General features: G+C 37.8%; 1 protein-coding gene across 1 annotated transcript in view; it reads left to right on the top strand.

Annotated features, from left to right (window-relative positions):
- Positions 1-4,593: 4,593 nt before the first annotated feature.
- Positions 4,594-17,381, top strand: part of ZNF475 (zinc finger protein 475) — an 84,048-nt gene continuing 71,260 nt past the window's right edge. Inside the window, exons 1-2 of the mRNA XM_086705566.1 lie at positions 4,594-4,964; positions 11,039-11,162. The gene's annotated coding sequence lies outside the window, so the exon portion shown is untranslated. The remainder of the gene's footprint in view (positions 4,965-11,038; positions 11,163-17,381) is intronic.

Below are 17,381 nucleotides of genomic sequence, written 5' to 3'. Positions count from 1 at the left end.
AAGCTATTCTTGAAAATTAATTTTGAAGTAATGTGAAAATATGTTAATGTTATAAAAAGTGTATTTCCTCTTAGAAAGCAAAATTTGGGGAAAATTTTAAGAAGGCATTCTGTACACCTTGTTCTTCCAAACAGGAAAATAGATAAAATCCAGCACAGATTTGATAAATGTCTGTTTCTCACACTAAGATTCTGAAAATGTATCTGTTCATTTACCACAGATAACCCTAGTGCCCACCGCACTGTTACTGGTACAAAGGAGGTCCTCCATTAATGTTTGTTTAATGAATTTATGAACAGAAATACTCTAGGGGCGCCTGGGTGGCTCAGTTGGTTGAGTGTCCAACCTTGGCTCAGGTCATGATCTCACAGTTTGTGAGTTTGAGACCTGCATTGGGCTCTGTGCTGACAGCTCAGAGCCTGGAGCCTGCTTCAGATTCTGTGTCTCCCTCTCTCCCTGCCCCTCCCCTGCTCATGCTATCACTCTCTCTCAAAATAAACAAACATTAAAAAAAATTTTTTAAAGACATAGTCTAAATTTTGTTAATTCTGTGATAATAAGCCCAAGATAATTTTTTTCAGTCACCATAAAAATGACTACCATAAGTAAATTACAAATAATGATGGGTATGGTTATAGGAAAGGACTCATTATTTTAAGATGGATTTTATTTTAATTGAATACATACTGTTCCAATGATCTTTTCTTTTCCATTAAGAAAATGAATTAGAAGCATAAGTATAATTATGCCTAAAGTTAAAACCAGAAAATGGAAGAGAAAAAAAATCTTTCTATTATGGAAAATTTTAAACATCAATAAAAGTAGAGAGAATAATAGGATGAACTCTCAGGCACCCACCATCCAGCTTCAGCACTTACCAAACATGCCAATCTCACTTCATCTGGAGACCCCGCACTCTGCCCCTGGATTATTCTGAAAGCAATTTGTGAGTGCATATCACTTTATCTACACATTCTTGAGAACAAACGCACTTGTTAATGAAAAATATAAAATATGCCAGAAAGGATAGATGATTGTCATGAACTTAATATTTCTAGTCAAAGCAAAGCATGAGCAACAATGGGATTTCACCCTAAAAAGTACTATTACATTTTTGGTATGACCAGCTCTAACTTCTACTCAAGCAGAGAGAAATTTTTTTTAACGTTTTTTATTTTATTTTTGAGAGAGAACGCGAGCAGGAGAGAGGTAGAGAGAGAGGGAGACACAGAATCCAAAGCAGGCTCTAGGCACTGTGCTGTCAGTTGAGAGCCCAAAACGGGGCTCAAACTCAGGAACTGTGAGATCATGACCTGAACCGAAGTCAGACACTTAATAGACTGAGCCACCCAGGTGCCCCAAGAAATTTTAAAGTTCTCCTTGCTCTTTTTTCCCCTCTAATTTGTATCACTGAATTTAGGATATATTGATGATTTCACTAGATCCACATTATTAAACCCAAATGAAAGCACTTCAATTTTAATAAAGCTTTCCATCAGAAGTAAGAATATCTTCCAGTTACCACCACTTTTAGGGTAAAATTGTTAATATTTGACCTCTGTGAAGGAAAATCCTAACAATTATTTTTGTCTACTAAAACAGCCACACTGACTTGTTTTTAAAAAAACTCCTGTTGTTATAATTTGTCAAAAGAAACAATTTTGGGAAGTGATGTTGGTGTGTGTATGTATTTGCGTGCTTATGTAAACACACAGTGAAAATGCCTTAGAATTGTAAGATAATGCTATAGTTTGTTAGCTTATGTTCAGTCAGCACACATAAGTTTGGCCATACTTGGTAAAATATTAAGATACTTATAGGAGACTAGCTGCATTTCTAAACCTCCTACGTTCCTGCTACATCAGGCTTTTGGATCTCCCATGATCCAGTAACTAAAAGGTTAGAATGTAGCCCCATTGAGAACCTGCATGACCCTGTTCTAGCATTAGGCACTTCCATGATCTGATTGCCTCACTGCTTATAAATATTTTGAAAACCTGCTCAAGTTTAGAAGATGATATAGAACTGATCCAGGGAGTAGATAGAAATGTGGAACAAACTGTGGCAGGAAAAGAAGGCAAGTCCCAGAAAAGCAGGTTGGAGATAACTAGAAAGCCTGACTAAGAGCTTCCTATGTGCATTACAAAAAAAAAAAAAAAAAAAAAGGAACTTTTTACTTCAATGTTAGAAGACCAGAAATAGATTATAGAGGTAATAATTTAAAAATTCACAGGAGGATTGTATAAAGAGTGCTAGCTGACTTTTCTTCTCTTTTCTTTTCTTTTCTTTTTTCTTTTCTTTTCTTCCCTCCCTTCCTTTCTTCCTTCCTCCCTGCCCTGCCCTGCCTCCTTCCCTCCCCTTCCTTTCCCTTCCCTTCCCTTCCTTTCCCTTCCCTTCCCTTCCCTTCCCTTTCCTTTCCTTTCCTTTCCTTCCCTTTCCTTCCCTTTCCCTTCCTTTCCTTTCCTTTCCTTTTTTTTTTTTTTTTTTTTTTTTTTTTGTAGAGCGAGAACATCTTAAATAGGCTCCATTCCCAGCACGGAGCCCAACACAGAGCCCAATGCAGAGCTCAATCTCACAACGGTGAGATCTTGACCTGAGCTGAAATCAAGAGTTTGATGTTTAGCAAACTGAGCTACCCAGGTGCCCAAGCTCAGTTGACTTTGTTGATAAAAGATGCTGCTGGTAGGCACTGTAAACCAAAGGAAAGAAAAGAAAAAAAAATTTGCTTATGTAATGCAATATAAATTTGCCAAGAATGGTTTTGTAAGAAACTTTATTAGCTTATGACTACTTCATCCACTTGCCGTGCTAACCAATATTTTACCTTCCTCTCTGGAAAGCACCCTTACTGGTGCTCACAGCTTTTGCTGAATGTTCATGGACATCAGGCTCTTCTCCAGGCTATCAAGCTCTTACCAGTTGAGGTAAATGCCTACCCGTATATAACAGCTGTATTCTTTCTCCAGTCTGGTTTTGTCAGCTGTATTTACAACTTTTATAAATTATTACATAAATTAGTAAAATTGATGGAAGATGTATTTATAACTTTAACTTATAAGTTACTATATAAGTTAATAAAATAAGATAGTTGTTCCCAAGAAAATTAAGTTGAAAGCTTTTAAAACACTTGATGGAGGTGAGTCACCAAAAACTGCTTTTGCATTACATGTGGACAATTAGTGTAAAAAATTGGGATAGGGGAGAAAGATTGTACAGTCAGATTGCTTTACAAGCAATCTTCAAACTCTCAACGTTAAAGAAATAAAAATTAGAAACTATAGGTAATGCATGATGAAGAGGCTTATTTAAAAAAAACAGCATGTATTCAATCATTTGACCTAATGGCTACACATCAAAAGATTGTGCATAAATGTGCATGCATTTGCATAATAGTGAATAAATGTCTATTTTTATTTTTTTTTTTTTTAATTTTTTTTTCAACGTTTATTTATTTTTGGGACAGAGAGAGACAGAGCATGAACGGGGGAGGGGCAGAGAGAGAGGGAGACACAGAATCGGAAACAGGCTCCAGGCTCTGAGCCATCAGCCCAGAGCCCGACGCGGGGCTCGAACTCCCGGACCGCGAGATCGTGACCTGGCTGAAGTCGGACGCTTAACCGACTGCGCCACCCAGGCGCCCCTAAATGTCTATTTTTAAATTGAAAAAGAAAGTTAAAGATAAGCCCAATTTTTTGTGAATAAGTGCTTGAACTGAATTTTTAAGTTAATAACCAACTATCAATTCAGATTACATAAGGATTTCTACTGTATGTGACAGAACCAACTAGAAGTTAAAAGTATGAGTTTTGTTATAGTCATAAATGTTCTATATAGAACTATTTATAAGACTAACAGAAGGGACTAGAGACTCATATAAACGTTGTGTCTCCCGCGTACACTATTCGTGTTTGAAGAGGAGTCAGAACAAGAGTCTAATGCTTCATCCTCTCCTGTGTGGGAGAAAGTGCAAGAAAAAGGGAAACTGATCCAACAAGGCGCTATGATCTGTGTTTACCTGTTCCAGGAGGTTCTTGTTGTGCACTGGGCAGCAGTATGAATTGCTCAGAGAGGGGAGTGGCCCTGGTGCTCCAGGATCTGGCTCTAGGCTCTGACTTCAGGAGATTGGAGGAATCTGCATCACCCTAAGGGACCACACTTTCTCCAGAGAATTCTGCCCCAGAGGTGATTGCTAATACTTAGGAATGTATAATACAGTGAGGGGAGGGGTTAAAAAGTACACACCAAGACTCAAATCTACACCAAATGTGGTTTCTTTTTTCTTTAAAATTCTCTTCTTGCCTTAGCAACCCTATTCCTGCTGATGCCAGGAAAATAATGGCACTTGCCAATTAAAGGCACATTATTCTCTTAAAATTCAAAAATGTTAATCAGGGTTAACTTTCGCTTTCAAGATTTTGTACTTCCTTTCTTTCTGCCCACACTGGCATCTGGATATAAGGGGAAGCTAAAGCAGCCTTTGAACACTGGAGGAGGGCAGTCTTTCTCACCAGCTTTTGCTCAGATGCCCTCATCTTGCCTTGTTCCTGGGAAAGTGTGTGGTGTCTGCTGAGTTGGAGTGGGTCTTGTCTGTACTAGTGCTGTGGTGTTCTGCTGACATGCATACGCCAGTGATCATGGATGTAAACATTGTCTTTATTTTACAGTGACCCCCCTTCCACAGTCTCCTGGGTCTGTGTGTCTTGTTCATGAGTGTCCCACTGGGAAACTCCAGAGTGTTTGCCTGCCTTCTGCACACAATATGGCAGGGTGCAGGATTTTGTGAGCCAGCTCAAGGCCCTTCCCTCAGCCTTCGCTGTTACTCTCTCACCAGAGTCGATGTGGGGCTTTGCTAAGGAATGTATTCTCCCTGACGGGTTTTGTGGACAGAGACTATCAGCTCTTGAATCATCCCATGACCTGTTTGATATCTTTCCACTTCAGCCCAGGAACACTGACCCTAAGAGGTAAGCTGGAATACTTGGCCATGACCCCTTACCCAATTCGACCTTTCTTGGCTCTGATGCATACAAACTGGAAGAATCTCTCCTTTACTCTGTTTGTTTGAGCCTTCCCTCACACCATTCTTCATCCTTCGCTTTGCTATGGTTTACAATAAATATGCTCAGACCTTCACATTTTGTTCTTTATACATAAAGGGAAGTTTAGGATTTACTTTTAAAAACTCTATTTCAACAAGGTCTGGATCTCAGTGCTGTTATTTCACAAAAGACTCAAAAGAATTTGCTTTTAGACTCAACTCTGAGTAACAGCATTTAAAAAAAATTTTTTTAATGTTTATTTACTTCTGAGAGAGAGACAGTGGGGCAGGGGCAGAGATAGGTGGAGACATAGAATCGGAAGCAGGATGCATTCCCTGAGCTGTCAGCACAGAGCCCAACGCAGGGCTCAAACTCATGGACTGCGAGGTCATGACCTGAGCCGAAGTCAGATGCTTAACTGATTAAGCCGCCCAGGAGCCCCATAAGTGGCACAAAATTTGTGATAAAAAATTGTTTTGAGAGCCAGAGAAAGAAAAGAAACATTACCTAACTAGGAACAAAGACCAGAATTACACCACATTTCTTAATGAAACAATACAAGTGAGAGGACAATAGAACATCTTTGAGGTTTTGAAAGAAAAAAAAATGTGTTAGTTTAGAATTTTATACCCAGTCACGATAGTTTTCAAAAACGAAGGTAAAATAAAAACTGTCTAAAAGGTACAAATGCTGAAAGAATTCATCACCAAGAGACCCGTATAATATAAAAATTTACAGCAAGACCCTAAGAAAGAAAATAATAGTGCTGGAAATATGGATATACATAAAAGAAGAATACCAGAAAAGGTTCAATTATATAGAGGCAAGTATGTAATATTTTTAAAAATTATTTAAATATCTTTAAAAGATAATGACTGTTTGGGCACCTAAGTGCCTCAGTCAGTTAGGTATCTAACTCTTGATTTGGGGTCAGGTCATGATCTCACAGTTCATGAGATAGAGCCCTGCCTCAGGCTCTGTGCTGATAGCACAGAGTCTGCTTGGGATTCTTTGTCTCTGTGCCCTTCCCCTGCTCATGTGTTATTACTCTGTCTGAATGAATGAATGAATGAATGAATAAATAACTATTTAAAGGGTAATAGATGTGTAAGAAAAATGTATGAAAACAATAGTATAACGACCACAGGGGGAGAAATGAAATGTATTATTCTAAGGTTTTTAAACTATACATAAAATTGTCCAAGAATACTTGATAGTGGAATGTGATAAGTAAAAGGTGTATACTATAAATCTGAAAGAAACCAGTAAAATAACAAAACAAAAGGTTATAAGTAATAAGCAGAAAAAAAGGAGTGAAAATTGGAAACATAAAAATACTTAACTCTAAAGCACGGAGAGAGATATTGAAAACAACCGAAAATTTGTGACTACAAAACAAATAATGTAGGAGCAACTGAATAGATGCAGAAGTCATTTGAAAAATCCAATATCCATTCCTGATTAAAAACTAAATAAAAAATACTCAAAACTCAGAATGGACCAGGTATACAAGGGAACTTCTTCAACCTGAGAAAGGGGATTTACAGAAGAACAAACAAACTACAGCTTACATCTCGCTTAATGGGGAAATATTGAATGTTTCCCCAAAGACAAGGGACAAAACAAGGAAGTCTACTGTCCCCACATCTATTTGCCATTATGCTAGAGGATCTAGCCAGTTCAACAGGGCAAGACAAATAAAGGCATCCAATATGAAAAGGAAGAAATAAAATGATATTCACAGATGACATGATTATCTTTGCAAAAAACCTCTTGGAATCTACAAAAAAAAAGTTTATAGAAATAATAAACAAGTTTAACACAGCTGCAGAATATTGAATTGATATACAGAAATCAATTGTATTTCTTTATGCTAGCAATAATCCATCAATGATCAAAATTACAAACAGTATCATTTCCTGTTTCTTTAGATACTATAAGTCCTGAAAACTATAAAATGGTGTTGAAATTCAAGAAGAATGAAATTAACAGAGAGATACTGCTTGTTCACAGCTCAGGAGATGTTAAGATACTATAAAGATGTTAATTTGCCCCAATTAATGTATAGTTGCACTGAATCTAAAAAACAAAACAACAACAAAAATATCCCAGCAGGTGGTTTTGTAGAAACTGAGAAGTTGTTCATATGGAAATTCATATGGAAATGAAAGAGTCAGCCACAACACTTTTGAAAAAGAGGAACCAAATCAGGAGACCAACACTACCCAATTCGAACATTTATAAAGCTCCAGAAAACAACGCAATATGGTATTGATTTAAATATAGATAAACTAATCAGTGGAACAGAGTAGATGGTCCAGAAACAAGCCCACACACTTATGGTCAGTTGGTTTTCAAAATGATACAAACACAATTCAAATTATCTTCTCAACAGATGGCGCTTGAACAAATGGCTATCCATATGCAAACAAATAAATTTCAATGTATATTTCACACCACATCCAAAAATGAACTCAAATGTACAGTCTACAACTATAAATTTTCCAGAAGAAAACACAGGGGAAACATTTTTTGACCTTGGTTTAGGCAAAGTTATTTTAGATACAACACCAAAAGCAGGATTCATACACACAAAAAAATTGATAAATTTGACTCTATCAAAATTAAAAACCTTTATCTACAGTAGCCAAATTATGGAAACAGCCCAAATGTCCATCAACTGATGAATGCATAAAGTTGTAGTAAACACACACACACACACAAACACACACACACAATGGAATATTACTCAGCAAAAAAAAAAAAAAAAGAATGGAATCTTGCCATTTGCAACAATGTGGTTGGAGCTAGAGAGTATTATGCTAAGAAAAATAAGTCAGTCAAAGACAAATACCATATTATTTCACTCATATGTGCAATTTCAGAAACAAAACAAAGGATCATCGGGAAGAAGAGAGAGAGAGAGAGAGAGAGAAAGCAAGAAACAGACTCTCGACTGTAGAGAAAAAACTGATGGTACCCAGAGGGGAGGTAGGTGGGGGGGGGATGGGTTAAATAGGTGATGGGGATTAAGGAGACCACTTGTAGTGATGAGCATCCCGTGTGTAGGTAAATATTGAATCACTGAATTTGTACACCTGAAACTAATATTACAGTATGTTAACTAACTAGAATTTATATTAGAATTTTAAAAATTTAAAGCTTTTTCAAAAGACACTTTTAAAAGAATTAAGACAAGTCAGAGACTGGGGAAAATACTTGTAAATCATTTATCTGATAAAGGGCTTATATCCAAAATATATAAGGAACACTCAAAATTTAATAATGGATAAACAATCAAAAATTGTAAATAACAAAAATATTTTAACAGGCTGTTACAAAATGATCAACCTCTAATACCGGATATTAGGAAGCAAGAGAAGAGGGTCTCATTTATAAGTTGGTGATTAACTGTTTTTTTTTTTAAGTTTATTTATTTATTTTCAAGTGAGAGAGAGTGAGCAGGAGAGGGGCAGAAAGAGAGAAAGAGAGAGAGAGAGAGAGAGAGAGAGAGAATCCTAAGCAGGCTCCAGCTTTGTCAGCTGACAGCACAGAACCCCAAGGTGAGACTCAATCTCAAGAATGGAGCTATGAGATCATGACCTGAGCCAAAATCAAGAGTCAAACACTTAACAAACTGAGCCACCCAAGTGCCCCTAGCATGGTGATTAGTGATAAAGCTAGGTAGAAGGTGTTCAAGTACTGATTGCTTCAGTAGGCTTCCTCCAGCTAGTACCTCAGATGATTAGTCTGAAACTTCTGATATATGCATTACTGTTCTATCTTCCTTTACATACCCAGCAACTTCTCAATTTTAATAAAAATTAAATTAATTTCTTGGGGCACCTGAATAACTCAATTTGTTAAGCATTCACCTCTTGATTTCAGCTCAGGTCATGATCTCATGGTTTGTGGGATCGAGCCCTATGTTGAGCACCATGCTGATGGCACAGAGCCTACTAGGGATTCTCTGTTTCTCCCTCTCTGCCCTTCCACTGCTCATGCTCTCTGTCTCTCTCAAAATAAATAAACAATCATTTTAAAAAATGAAATTAATTTCTTTTCCTCTGTCCTACTAGAGTGCTAGACAAATGTCATCTTGCTACCCAAAGTGTATAACGGGCTAAGAGTTTATGCTTTTTTCTAAATTGCCATTTTAAAACTCTGTTTTCAAATCAACACAAATATATTAAGGCCAATTAAGTATAATCTATCCTGCTGAGTATTATTAGACAAACTCACAAATAAGTGTAAAAAGTCATCTCTGTCATCAAAGAGTGGGAAATGTAGCTACAGCTAAGAAGCAAAAGTTTTCAATGAGAGAAATTAAGTAGAATACAAATTTAGAATAACTGTTCTTTACAGATGGAAGAGGTACTTCTCCTAAGGCACTACATGGTTAAATGTCCCGGGAACATTCCAGACCATGGTTGCCATGAGAAATCTGAGGTTCATCATCATCTGGGCTGTTTGGGGCAGCTTTTCTTGAAAGAAGTGGGCCCGAAATTTGGTCTTGGAGGATTGTATAACATGCACCAAATGTTTGGCTGGGCCTAGGAAACACACAATTGCTTTTAATAAATTGTTGGGCTGATGTTCTCTGTTCCGAGAGTCAATATGTTCAGGGAGTGCTCTCTGCCAGTAAAAAGTCAGTCACTTTAGATGCTGCTGCTGGCAACCCTGCCAGTGGACGGCCCTTCTCCCTGGCCAACCACACAGTATGACCCAAGTCTAAAGGGCTTCTTCAGAAATCGCCCACCTGTTGGAACTAGAATGGAGGTACATGTTGGAGCACCTGTGCCTACCCGTGTCTGGACGTGGTTATTAGTCCTTCATTGTCCCAAGTGGTAAACTTGTTCACAGATGTTACTGGAGGGAAAGTGCTCAGTGTTTATGCAGCAAATCTGCTCTGAAGAAACCATTCTATGTTCAACTGAGGAAATGCCATAGTTATTTTGGTATTCCTTTAATTTTGGAAGCCTCTATTATTTGCAGGGCTGACCAAAAGGCTTTAAAAAAAAATCCACAAATAAACATGAAATTCCTGCTTAATATGGTGGATGCTATTGGTTTTTGGAAAAAAAAAAAAAAAGAAAAAAGAATAGTCACTCTTGAACCCAACCAAAAAGCAAAAGCCCTTTCTGGTATTGACAGCCCAGAAACCTCATGACGGAAGCCTTATTTCTGAATTAGAACATCTCCCTCAAAAAGGAGGCTCTGCAGGAAGACCCTTTCTATTCTGAACATTCCTGAAACTGGTAGCAAAGAGCAGACAGAGATAAAACAAGGCTAAGAAGCAGTTTCCAAAAATCAATCTCTCATTGGCAATCAAGGAATTTCCCCCTCAAAAACATTATCTTTAGCTCTTTTTAACTTAAGCCTTTTCTGGGCTGGATAAACAGAACAGAGTACATTTGGATTCTTTACCCATCTTAATGGCTAATAAAATGTTTATTGTCTCCAGAAAAATAAAGACAAAGGAATAGTAATTTATAATTTTTTTCGTGCATGTATAACCATTGTCTTGATGAATCAAAATAACTCTGGAATCAGTTGGAGTCAGCTATCCTTTGATTAGTTTAAATGATAATTGATGTAGGGGCACCTGGGTCACTCAGTCGGTTGAGAAACGGACTCTTGATATCTGCTCAGGTCATGATCTCATGGTTTGTGGGATCAAGTGTCACATTGGGCTCTGTGCGGACAGCTCAGAGCCTGCTTGGGATTCTCTCTCTCCCTCTCTCTCTCTCTCCCTCCCCTGCTTATGCACATGCTCGCTCTCTCTCTCTCTCTCTCTCTCTCTCTCTCGAAAACATAAATAAACTTTAAATGATAATTGATGTAAACCTCTCTGGGAGATTCTTACTTGGGGGCAGGTTGGAATAAGGAGGGGGATGATCTCTGATCTTTGTCTCTGTCTCTGATCAGAGATCTGATTACCTCTGATCTCAAATTCCTACTTCTACTGAAGTTTTAATCTCTTCTCATCTGACTTGCAGTGTATGGACCCTGGCTTTTGCTTTTCTAAATACCACTGACCGAAGGCTGTGTGTAGAGGAGAATTTCCCAAAGATTTGGAACACACATGTGGGTGCAGCAGCGTGGAGCCCTTCACAGTGAATGGTAGGTATCTGTGTTTATAAACCTACCCTAGACACTTCTATAACCAGCAGGCCCTCTTTTCTAAAATAAAGACTTGAACTCCCCTCCACAGTGCTGCTTTCACCCCCTCTCCTTTTAGATCTCATTACCCCTTCTTTAAAGTTTTACTGGCCCCAAAGCCAAGATCCTGTAGTGTAGTTCCTGTCTCAAACTCACCCCAGACCAGTGCTATCCGGTAGAACTTTCTGTGATGGAAAATTTCTATAACCTGAGCTATGCAATATGGTAGCCACATGTGTCTATTGAGTACTTAAAATGAATAAAATGTCACATTTAATTTTAATTAATTTATATTTACATTTGGTAGCTACATGTGGTATATTGGACAGCACAGCTCCAGACCATTCACTATTGACCAAGAGGCCACTTTTTCAGAACTGGACAGACTTATTAAAATATGTTTCTCAGCAAAGATATTTAAAAACAGCAATAGTTTAAAAACAGGAATATAAAAAACAGGAAAATTTTTTTTCTTTCCACTTGCTAAATATCTAGTATGGTTTGTGTCCCTGTGCATGAAACTTAGCCATAAAAATATTTTAAAAATGAGAAAAAAACAACCCTCAATTTGGCCTTTATTATTCTGTTTGCGCCAGCCTCGCCCTCTCAAATACATCTTTTAAAATATATGCCTCTACATTTATTCAATGCCATTGTCCAAATATAAATTAGTAAATCATGATTCTGTGTTGAATTCCTTGATAAATAACTTCTTAGAGTAGCCAAATAATTTAATAGATCTCTAAGCCATGGTTTTAAAATATGCGATTTGTGTTTCTAATTTTTCGGATACACTCCAGGTATATATGTTTTTCTTTTGTCAGTTGCATCTAAGGAGGTTTGGCATTTTATACAATGGGAACATGTGCTTGATTTAGGGCTTAATCTTCTTTCCTCTGAAATACGGAATATGGCCATGCTAACATACTGTCCTGCATCTAATTGTTATTTCTTTTTGTATAAAGAATCAGTTTTGGAGCACTGCAATTGTTTTAAAGGAAGTATTACTTGTTCCAGGAGTGTAGATTTTGTTTCACAATATGTATTTGCCTTCTACATTCCTTCCTTAATGTTTACTACGAATGTTAATCTTAAACAGATGGATTTTGTTTTTGTGATTGACTGTGCATTTAATAGATGCTGTGAACCCTTCCCTGCACAGAAAGACTTGTGCTTTTGAGCCAAGGCCTGGCATGGTATTTCCTTTCTGAAACACTCCCTTGTTTAGTTATTTGCTTGTTCTACCTTTACATCTCTTCAGCTTTTTTTGGCACCCAATTGTTCAGGTGTTTCACATGAAAACATACCATTTCTGTTTCTGAAGACACAAGCCCAAGCATTTTCCTCTCGTGACTCCAAATTGCCACCTTCCTGGTATGTTTTCGTTCTCACTGGGGAAGTAATGCAATTGTCTTCATTCTGTCTTGGAAAAAGAGGTCTGCAAAAGGAACCTTTGTTATTAGACTAATAATTTATTTTCTATTCATGTATCACATTAAGGGGCGCCTGGGTGGCTCAGTGGGTTAAGTGCCTGACTTCGGATAAGGTCATGATCTCATGGTTTGTGAGTTCGATCCCCGCCCCGTCAGGCCCTGCCCTATTAGCGCAGAGCCTGGAGCCTGCTTCGGATTCTGTGTCTCCCTCTCTCTCTGCCCCTCCCTCGCTCACACTCTATTTCTCTCTCTCTCAAAAAGAAATCAACATTTTAAAAAATTTTTAAAAATTGTCACATTAAGTAAATTGTCTACTTTTATCCAGTCAATAGTAGCTTGCAGTCTTAGCACCTTAACTTTTAAACTTTCAACTATAACCATTACTCAGACTCCTATTTCGTCACCCACAATACATAATAATTGGCGTTTAAAATCACAAATACCTTTAGTACATACTTTAATTAGAAAAGTAACATAAGCACATGAATTTCTTTTTTTTTAATTTTTTTTTCAACGTTTTTTTATTTATTTTTGGGACAGAGAGAGACAGAGCATGAACGGGGGAGGGGCAGAGAGAGAGGGAGACACAGAATCAGAAACAGGCTCCAGGCTCTGAGCCATCCGCCCAGAGCCTGACGCGGGGCTCGAGCTCACGGACCGCGAGATCGTGACCTGGCTGAAGTCGGACGCTTAACCGACTGCGCCACCCAGGCGCCCCATCGCATGAATTTCAAATGTGGGCTAAAGAAGAAAATAACCCACAGCCAAACCATTCTAATGCAATCCTTATTTTATTTCTTTTTACATGCATGTTTTCACAGTTAAAATAATGATGTTGGTACAGTTTAGTATCTTACTTTGTAGTTAGTTAACATTTTATTAGATGGCTTTTCCATGTTGTGAGTCTTCTCAGCCCTCTTTTTTTTCATAGCCATCATTTCAATTGGCTACATATTATTCTATTCAGTGGTTCACACTATAATTTATTTAAATAATCCCCTAATGGTGAGCATTTGGAATACATCTAATATTTTAGTCTGATAAAGAAGACTCCTAGGAGCGTCTTTGTGCTTACAGCCTTTTTACATATTTTGTTTAACCTAACAGTGGAATTATTTATCTGTTTATAGACAGTATATCAATCTGCCCAGATCCATGTCTAGTAGAGTAAATCTATCCATATCTATTAGTACTTTATTGAGATAGTTAAATTTTAGAACCCTAACATCAGGCAAGGGTACAGTACAGCCAGTTAGAATATTGGGAAGAGACAATTTTCTAAAATGTGAAATATATTAATTAATTTTACTCAATGTGTCCTTTTGGGCACTATGTCAAGTAGTATTCCTGACATACCAAGAAGGCTGACAACGACCATGGGAGGCACCATTCCTATCTTGATGAAGCCTTCTTTAGTATAGGTGATTACGGACCAGTCTACAGACTGGTCAGTACTCTGAATGGGGAAATAGATGTCGTATGGAAATACATAGATAGGGCTCATCCCCTAATCCCAAAGTCTTGTAGGGCTTCTTAGAAGATAATAATATTTATATAAATCATAAATAAGGAAATAACAAAAACCTAAGGTGGTATAAGGAAAGAGGGTAAATGTACTTCAGGCAGAGATAATGGCACATGAAAGAACATTAGGCAAGGAGCACATGTGGTAGATAAAAAAAGGAAAGGAAAATAGTGTGCCTGGAGAGGGGATTGCATATAGGAATATTTGAACATTTCTTTTGCATTTGTTTTAACAATCATCAATAATTGGATTTAATCCTTGATTTATCTATTGAGTTGATAATCCAAGCTTTCTTTCCCGCAAAAGTATCCCTGTTCTAATATAAGGCAATGAATTAGAAATCAGTTAAACTGCATCCTTGCCAGCATCAGATGGTATCAGTTAGGTTATTGTAACAGCAGAAGAATTTTAAAAGATATTATTTATGTTTTTAATGATCATTTCAAGGTCTATGGAGTGATTTGAGGGAAACTCCCAAGGGAAGTTCTGTTCAAAGAGAACTCCCATAATTCTTTTTCTGAAGACTGAAATTCCTCTTGTTTCTTTCTCCTTTGGCTTAAAATATTGAAAGCCCTTATTAATTTGTAAATTTATTAGAGGAAAGGATTTCATATTTCTATTCCTTTCAGCTGTGAACACTTTATAATAAATTATTTTTTCAAAGAGTTGTGTCCTTAAAGAATAGGTCACAGTAGAGTTAAATTCTGATTGTGACTTTTGAGACAGAAACAGTCCCTAATAAGGGTTTCCCTTTGGAATGTGAAAGCTCAGGTGTGGGTATTAGACTTCTGGAAGACTTGGGAAGCAGGGGTGGAGAGTGGACAGATTTTAACTCCAAAATGATGATGAAATAGTTCCAAATCATACCCTACTCACAAATTTTCCTAATCCCAGCCCTGTCCGGCATAGCCATTCTAGAGGAAAGTAGAAAATACCTTGGAAATGTAACTTCTTTTAAAACATCAATGTGAGACCTTTTTTGCTGCATGGCTAATTTCTCATCATAATGTGGATCAATAGAATCATGGTTTTCTTTATACTCTTAGGTCATGCCTCAGGAGGCACACCCTGTATCTTAGGGAGTCATGAAGAGTTGCACTAGCTGGGCAGAGTAGTGATTAATGACTTACTGATGTGGAATGTTGGGGTTTGGAGCTAACAGTCAAGAAAGAATTCTTGAGGTGTCTTCAGTGCAAAAAGGTGGTATTATGAAAGCACAGGGACAGGACCCATTGTCATAAAGAGCTGCACTGACGTCATGACAGGTGACTGATTATATACTTTAGATTGGGAGATTAGAGATAACGTAAGTCTTTAAGGAATTTTGGGAGCAGGGTTTCCGGGACCTTGAGGGAGCTAGCTATTGTTTGGAAAATGTCATTTATTACTGTCTAAAAAAAAACTTAGCCATGAGACCTTTCAGATGTTTATCAGTGGGCCATATACTTGAAGGATGATTGCCAACATATATCTTGGTAGGTAGAGATAAAGGAGGTTCCCAAAGGAATTTCTGTATATTAAAAGAGAGTTACAGGATCCTGGAGGTTGGGGTAATGTTAAGCTAAGATTGCTTTTTGCCTTTAGCAAAGTATTAACATCAAAACAGCTGAGTTCCTAGAGGAAGGTCACTCTCCTGTTTCAAAGACTCATCAATGGGCTGTAAGTAGCAAGGAAATGTTTCTTTTGCCTTTGTTTCCCACCTCATTGCTGGCACCAAAATTAGGTGGAGTAATTTAGCTTCAATTTGGCTACAGCCATGATCATGATTAGTATTTCCAGTCGTATCATACGATACTTGCAATCCCCTGTACTATGGCAGTCATTTGACTATTCTGGTTCTCTTCCTTCTGGATATGTTGTAGTTCTTTCATTCCCTATCTTCTTGTGACTTATGATGACTTACTCTGACCAATGAAAATGGAGTGAGAGTAATGTATGTCTCTATCATGGAAGCATTAACCGGTGGAAGATGGGATCAAATGGGCTTGAACCATACAGATTTAGCCATCATTGGGAGATGTGGAATTGTGAGGACTTTTGAATGAAGAATACATTCTTGTAATAGTCAAAGCAAGAATGAAAATGGACAATTACAAATCAGGATTTTTCTTTCTACACTCCCCTTGTTATGTGGAAAAGCCAGCATCCATCACATTCTTCCAAAGTAGTCCTGAAAGTTCTCAGGAAACTCTTACTGTGTTTTGCAGCCAAATCTTTTGACTTCAATGTGCCATCTGTGATCATCTCTTTTGCTCCAGATCACTATGGCAATGACAATGAACAAAGAAGCAGCTCTTTCAAAAGTGCACGTTAGAAGTGTTCCTGCCACCATACTGCAATTGCTGAGACAAATGCACTGCCACATGTAAAGGGCAATGGCACCTAAACCAAACCTCTTAGTGTTGCAGTTAATACAAATGCCCCTTCTCATTGTTATGGATGCTTTTAGCGTCGATATAGAAATGCCATGGAACCCCAAAAATCTCACTTGTATTAGTTTTTATTCATTTTTTTTTCATTATAGTCCTGTCTCTTAGTACAGATATGAGGTCCATGGTAGCTAGACCAGAGTGACAGACAGAAAGGGCGCTATGCTGTGAATCATCTTTACCTCTATTCTGGCACTGGTAGTAGTCCAAATAAACCAATGCATCTAAAAGGACAATATCTGGGGCTGTTTTTTTTTTTTTTTAATCTCTGTTGTGGAAGGACAGGCACAACCCCTCTGAGCCAGTTGACCGGTGTGTGTGGCAGAGTGCATTCTTCATTTCTCTATTTAGTAGTAAAATTTGAGTTTCACCTGGCAAATGGTCTTTAAAGGCTTACATGGCTTTTAATGGGAGGCACATGTCTTCTATTTGTTATTTTCCCCTTGCAGCTGGTTGGATCAGAGATGTAATGAGGGGAACTGGAGCAGCCACTTCAGACCATGAGGCAGAAACCCCATCATGACTGGGCAACAGGATACAAGAAGCTTGAGTCTTTGACACTAAAACTGCTTCTCTGTTTTGGATTATTTTCACACAGACTGTTAAATGAGACAAATAAGTTTCTATCTAAGTGTACCTACTGTTCTTTTGTTTTCACAGAAGATAAGTTTGTAGCCTGATTACTACAGGGAGCCAATGAACTTCAACAGCTAACTTCACTTTCTGAGCCCAACCATGGGAAACAACCGATGCTCTCATTCCTCACAATAGTTTCATTAGAAGAGTAAGACAG

The sequence above is a fragment of the Puma concolor genome, chromosome A1 (assembly GCF_028749965.1).
Source record: "Puma concolor isolate L17-30 chromosome A1, mPumCon1.1.hap2, whole genome shotgun sequence".
NCBI classification, from domain to species: Eukaryota; Metazoa; Chordata; class Mammalia; order Carnivora; family Felidae; genus Puma; species Puma concolor.
This window is presented reverse-complemented; position numbering and strand designations above follow the sequence as displayed.